Genomic DNA, 7,276 nt, shown 5'->3' with positions numbered 1-7,276 from the left:
TGTAAAATTACTTGTCAAAAAAGTCATCTTTTTTTCTGCACTGACCATTTACCAAGAGCTTCCTCTGGGCCAGACGTGGTACCTGGTGCTGAGGATAAAATGGTGAATAAAATAGGAGGAAGAAGACATTTATTAAATACTAACTATAAACTATGTAAGGAAAACTACTCAGTGTTTAGAGAGGAGTTCATGCCAGGAATTAAAGGCAACTCTGAAGAAATAACATCCAAGCTGCTCTCCTAGGGACCCCATGGTCACATGGGAGTGTGTAGAAGCAGCTGAGGAATGGAGGTGGCTTCCAACCCCCAAGGGTCTTCCCTACTTGTCCCTCTGGAGAACACTGGGGTCAGTGATCTGAAGAACCTAGTGCAGAATGCCACTGTTCAACCTGTGCACCTGACCAGGGAGCAGCCTTCTCCTCCCTGTGCTGCCCCAGAACTCCACCTCCTTCTTGCCTTCCCTCTACAACGCCTGAGAAGTTGCTCTGCCAGCCTGCTCCTCACGTTACTGAGGCCTGTGGGCAGGGTTAGGACAGTGAGACACATATAGCAGCAGGCCTGCTGTTGGGGAAATACAGAAGGGACAGAAGAAGGAGGGGGTCTGTCCTTTCCTCTGGCCCAAACACGGCTATGGCTGGACCCTGCACATGATGGTCAAAGCCACCTCTCCCATCCACCCAGCTCCCTTATAAGAAAAACATCCAGAGCCTGGGGTTTCTCAACTCAAAAAACAGCTCAACGATGGGAAGCCAGCTGCTTTCAAAAAGAAACAACACAAGTATTCTTTATAAGACCTTTTCCATTTCCAGAAAAAAAAAAAAAAAAAAGTACTGTATCAAAGGCAACAGCTGCTTCAAGTTAATATAATCTGAATTATCTTGGCTTGGAACCTGATCACTAGTTTTAAGTCAGAAAGTTGGATTTCTAGGACTATTTCTCATCTTAAGATTTGAATCCTTCCTTTTTGTGGTGATAATAAAATTGAATATGTGGTTATTCTTTATTCTTAATTTAGGTTAATAATGAAACATTTTATATCCAAGGCCTCATATTTAAAAAACTATGTAACCAAACTAGTGGTTGAAAATAAAATCAATTCCAAACCTGGAATGTATCTCAACATTTTTAATCCATCTCTCTGGCTATTTTCTTCCATTTAACATTTAAATGTCATATCTTATGTCTTATGATTAATACATTTCTGAAGAATGCTTAAAGATATGGAAGACTATGTTGTTGTAATGATTCATAAAGGCAGGAAATGAACTAACATTTGAAAGCATCATCATTTCAAATCATTTTGTTGACTCTAATTAGTGAGTTTTAAAACATTAAACACCATTTAGTTCAACTTGGGTCTTACAGATGAGAAACAGAAATATGAAAATTCACAAAGTAAGGTAAATGGTTTAATGCAATATTTGTCTATGTATAAAAGTAAAGGAAACAACCAAATATTAACACATTAGAGTGGTTATCTCTAGTTGGTGGGATTTTGCCCTGTCACATAGTTTTCTGTATGTTCTAGGAAATGCATTATTTTCACACATCTGGAAAAAGAAGTTTTTCTATTTACTATGTTTTTTTTTTAATGAGTCAAGAAATCATATATAGAAATTGTGCTTCCAAAAATAAACCTCTGTAGTATTACCAGTTATTTTTATATAATGAAAATAAAACTCTTGGCTAGCACTATACTGGGAGGAAAAAATTGCTTGGGTATATAGGGGAAAAAAATCTCCATGAGTCTATCTACAAAGCTAGCAGACATATAATTTAAAAGTACTAAATATTAATGTAAATGTCCTATGTTTCACACAGTATTTTTTTGCACAGTATAATAGAGGTCTTTGTAAGCTATATTATTATAATGGTTCAAAAACATTATTATTTTAAAATATAGTAAGGTCTAGAATATCCACTCAAAACAGAAAAGTAGACCAAAATAAATTAAATAATTCACTCTTCATTCGCTTTCGTCCTGTCCCAGGCATACCTAATGCCCAAACCCTGAAGTGTGAACATGCAAACTGTCCTTCCTATTCCTTTTCCTGTCCAGGCTCCCTCTACTGGTCAAGGGCTCAGTGCCGAGGACTGATAATAAGGTCAGGGGAGAAGTAGGGGGGGCTCCAAGCCTATAGAGAATCCAATCCAAGGCAAACAATACCAGCTTCCTAGACCCTTCCAAATGCAAACCCGTGGGAGGAGCAGGTTAAAACCTTCACCTAAAATATGCTGTGTACTTTCAAGTCATGTACTCTCAGAAACCTGTGAGTTTCATCACTGACCCCAGAAGCCAGGAACACCTGAGGTCCACACTATTTGACAGCCTATGTAGAACGAACACAAAATGCTCCCAGAGACATGGGACTACTCTTCCTGGCAAGCCACCAGATGGTCCAAATTTACCCAGTAAGTGATTCTGGTGTCCACTCTATGTCAATCACTAGGATTACACCACAAGGAAAATGCTACAGGAATGTTAAGACAGGGCTCCTATCCTCAAGAAGCCCAAGATACCCCCAGCCATCAGAACACCCAGGTACCCACAAGGAGCCAGAGGCTGTGCATAGCCAACATTCTACTTGGTTGACAAGTTCTTTCCCAACCTGATGGCTTAACTGGGGAAAAGTTACTCAAATCTGGGTTTTTAAAAATACAGTTTCAGCCCAGCAACATACTGAACTTTGATTCATCTTGTTTCCAATGCTATTTTTTTACAGGCCAGGGGAATGCAGAATGGGAACCTCACATGACAATGGTACTAATAAAAGGTCAGGCTATGCCATTCAGAGAGGTCTAATCTATAAAATATGTTGACACAGGAATACAAACAAAAAGCCTTCAGAACTTGTCCTTGGCGTTTACATTAAGGAGAAGCCCTCTGATGGGTGTTAATGCATCTTAAACATCTTGCTCTCATGTGTGTCAAGCTTAATCTCCCTTTTGCCACAAGGGTTGCAGGCTTTAGGCCTGGAGCCGTCAGCTAATCTGAAGACAGTTTCCACTGTACATTAAAGCTACCTTCAAGTTACTGCATATAATAATTTCCCACTTACATAAGGCAAGAAATATTTATTTTATTTACTTAGTTATGAATGTAGGATTAAGTCTTTTTAAAATTAGTTTGCATTTAAAAAGAATGAATGTAAGTAAAGCTATTTTTAAAAATAACAATATGGATAGAAAAGCTGATGGTGGTATCTGAATGTCTGAAGTCTGGCCAAGGCTGGGATACAGTTTCAATATGCATGCAATTAAAATAAAACAAAACAAAAATCTAAACAACTCGGAAACGTCCCACACCACAATATTATCTTAGTTCTTCCTTAGAATCAATATTTACACTCACAGAGAACATGTGAGCAGACAGTTCACTTACAAATCACGTATAATATTTTCTGCCAAGGGCAGAAGCAGCAGCCCTGCCCTGCCCTGCCCACCATCCCTGACATGATCTAATTAGTACACCGAACATTAAAACTTCTATCTCTGCAGGGGACAGAGCCTGCACCAGGCAGTGCCTGCTCTCAAGGTAACCAACAATCTATAACTATTAACATGACTTTAATCCAGTAGGTTTAAAACCTTGTCCCTCCAAACCTTAAAACCTTTTCTCTTAAAATCTCAAGAGAAAAAAAAACACTTTGTAGAGTCCTTTTTATGTGCCAATGACTATGCTGGGCAACTTACACCTATCTTGTGAATTTGATAATCACAAAAACCTATTCATTAACATTAATGAATTCAACAGTTTATAAAAGAGAGGCTAAGTAAGGCAGACCAACAAGAATAAGGTCAAAATTCAACCCTAAAGCACAGTACCCTTTCCACACCCACACCAAACAGGGGTGTGTTTGTGAATACAATCTAGGGAGCCTAATTTTTATATTCAGAATAAGAAACAAGACATGCCATAAGAAAACCTGCATCACTGTATAGATGGTAGAAGTAGGAAATTATTTCAATATACCTGCTCAATGGCATTTCAGATACATTTTGCTCCATAACTGGAAACACCCAACCTACCCATTCAAAGGAGTTTAGATGCAGCTTTGTAAACTCTGCTCCTCTTCTCATAATCTAGGGATAGAACATGGTCTTTGGCAGATGGATCCTTTTGCATCAGCATCAGATTAAGTGTACAGAAATGGAAGCTTTAGAACAGGGATGTTTGTGTGTTAATACAGCCAGGGCTGACACTTACTCATGGTCAGGAACATTGCATTATTAAGATTAAGAATCCTTAGTACAGAAAGCCCTCTGACTCCAAGAGACTGGTAAACAAAGAGTCATGGCTTATGTGCATCAAGTGGGTTTGGCACATTCGCACTATTTGAATCTATCTGCTAGATCTAAATGATGTTTGTCAGAGAGAAACAGGGAGAGGAGGAGGAAGAGGACAAACAATTAGGTAAACAGCTCATCTGGGAAAACCATTTGAAAAATAAGTGAATTCATCCATTAGCATACCACAGCCCTCTAAATGGATCCAGATAATAAACTTCCTCTGATGATTTTATCTTACCTGCAGTTAGGAACTCTACTTTTCACTGATTAACTGGAGTGGTTTTCAAGACAAGTAGCAAATATTCTAGAAGTTTTCAACCTTTCATGGAACAGGGCTTAGGCCCACATGAACAAACTCCACACTTCCTTCTTCATTCCTTTTTTGTTTTTTTTTTTTAAGATTTTATTTATTTATTCATGAGAGACAGAGAGAGGCAGATACATAGTCAGAGGGAGAAGCAGACTCCCTGTGGGAGCCTGATGCAGAGCTAGATCCCAGAACCCTGGGATCACGACCTGAGCCAAAGGCAGATGCTCAACCATTGAGCCACCCAGAGGCCCCACCTTCTTCCTTCTTTATCATTGCTGTGACCAGAGCAAGCTGGTCGAATGAGCCTTCTATCTCTGCTTACTCAGCATTTCTACAGGAGGAGAGGCTGCTGCACACACCAGTGAACACTGGGCCACAGAGGGCAAGGGCGTTCCAGACAATGGATGCAATTTGTTCTATTCATCAATGGAGACACCCCTCAAGTGTACCCAACATGGAGGTGCCTGAGTGTGGAAGCTCTGTTTCCTAGCATCTCACATTACTAGTCTGTTCACCTGCCAGGATACTGGTATTATCTGGGAAATACTGAATTACTTCTGAGATATAACATGTTTCACATGACGGACGCCTGAGGGGGTGCTGAAGCCAGTCTTTGAAACAGCCTGTGTCTAGATTTTCTGAGGCCTGTATTTGCAAAACTTCAACCTGAACTTCATAAACTCCTAGGTCTCCATTCCTGAACAAGAAAAAAAAAAATCTCTTTTCTCATGTCTTAGTGCAACTTTAAACAAATAATCACAACTCAGTACCATTAGTATGAGAGAGAAACCCAAATCATCTTTTACGCTCAAAAAGCTGTCTTGTTCTCTCCAAGTATCCACATGAACCTAATGAATTTCCAGAAGATCCATACTGCTCGCCACACCTCATTGCCAGCATCATAAATTTTGATCAAAAACATCTTCTGATTCAAGTTGATTTCTAATATCTAAAGCAGCACAGAAAAGTCTGAGTCTTCATGACATTCACATTCAGAGGTCAATGGACTACACGGAGTAGGAACTAATGGACACTTGATGAATTAATGTCAGACAGATAAATAGTCACAAGATTTCCTCATAATAATCAGAGTCAAAACTAATAAAAGAAACCTAAAGAGACTGTGTGAATGCAGGACACCCTGTTACATGATGGCCATGAGATGCGATTCCTATAAAACCCAAGAAACCCCTGATGTTAAGAGGTGTTTCATTAGACTGAAATTAGACATGCTTTCCAGAGTCCTTTTGAAAAATTAAACAAAAAGGCCTCATTCCCTGCAAACTACAGACAAAATATGTCATTACTCAGACGTCACTTTGCTTTTGCTTTTGGAGGACATCATTACGAAACTCCCTTCCAGCCCCCAAAACCTATATTAACCTAAAAGGTCAATGCCCCTTTTAGGCAGCCATTTACTCTTCGTGGCTTTCATTTAGTTCCAGAGCATCTAACATTTACAGTATTAGGGGCATGATGGATATATATGGGCATTTATTTTCCCAAATCAGAGCCTGAGTAGACAGCACCATATTATGGCTTTTTGCACTTTCTTTACTTCTCTTTCTTTTTAATTTGAGGAGAGGGGAAGGAAGAGAATTCTTTACCAAAAAAGGTTCCAAGATACATTTCTCAGTTGTTTCTCACCTTAAAAATGAAGTATATCTCCTTTAAGTGTTACTGGCAACATACAACATCTCTAAGTGAGCTTAACCCTCTTCCTTGTAAATGAAAAACACATTTTCAGACTTTCTGGTGGTACTTACTTAACCATGGGCTGCAACTTGCCAAATTATATTTTCTATTCAAGAAAGGGTAGATGAACTAGATAAATCAAAAGCAGTATTTAGGACGAAGGCTGGCAGACTTGCAGAAAGAATATGCCTCATTTTATCATGTTTACACAGCCTAAAACCCTGTATTTTTTTTTTTTTAAAGTTAGCCATTCTTTGCATTTGACTGTGTTGACAATCTGGAGTCCAAAGTTTAACATAAATTTATGGCTACCATTATATGCAATTTCATTTAGAAGTCAAGGGCCACTTGCCAACTGTGGGCTTTTCTGCAAATTTTCTCTGATAAATAATAGATTTTCAAATGCTTGAATTTCCTACTAACTCACAGCAGCATGGAATAGTCTCAACAAAGACCCCAAGACCATATGGCTCCCAATGCCAAAGATATTCACCATTTGTCTCTTCATGGAAAAGATTTACTGACTCCTGCTATAAATCCTATGAAGTATTATTATGAGTCCATTTTTGCAGAAGAGGCAAAGGCAGCCCAGGGGGAGAAAGCAATGTACTAGAAGTAACACAGCAAGAAGATGCAGGCACTGGTACTTGCGGCCATCTGCCTCCAGGGCCCAGGCTCATAATACCCTTGGTGTGACTTCTCTGTCATTGATATTGCTGTAATTATGTCACCCGCATGTACTCTCCGGAACATACACATCCTTCCCTGGGCTTTGGGCTGCTGTGAATCTGGTTACTGGTTCAGAGGTTGTACCTCTGCAGTCTTGGATGTTCTCCCCTCTTCTTGGCTCTGGGTCTTGCTTCCTGAGCCATGCCTTCTCAAGCCAAACCTGTGCAATACTACATCCATTATCTCCAATCTAGAACCTGCTAGTCCCAGCTGAATGACTTACAACTACAGACCAGAAGCTATCATTTCAAGT

The 7,276-nt window shown here is 39.5% G+C and overlaps 1 protein-coding gene across 2 annotated transcripts in view; it reads right to left on the bottom strand.

Annotated features, from left to right (window-relative positions):
- PDZRN3 (PDZ domain containing ring finger 3) overlaps positions 1-7,276 on the bottom strand; it is a 237,565-nt gene that overhangs the window by 168,988 nt on the left and 61,301 nt on the right. The gene's annotated exons all lie outside the window — the stretch shown is intronic.

This window comes from Canis lupus, chromosome 20 (genome assembly GCF_011100685.1).
Source record: "Canis lupus familiaris isolate Mischka breed German Shepherd chromosome 20, alternate assembly UU_Cfam_GSD_1.0, whole genome shotgun sequence".
Taxonomy (NCBI): Eukaryota; Metazoa; Chordata; class Mammalia; order Carnivora; family Canidae; genus Canis; species Canis lupus.
Note: the sequence above shows the minus strand (reverse complement) of the source record. Positions and strands in the feature narration are given on the sequence as shown.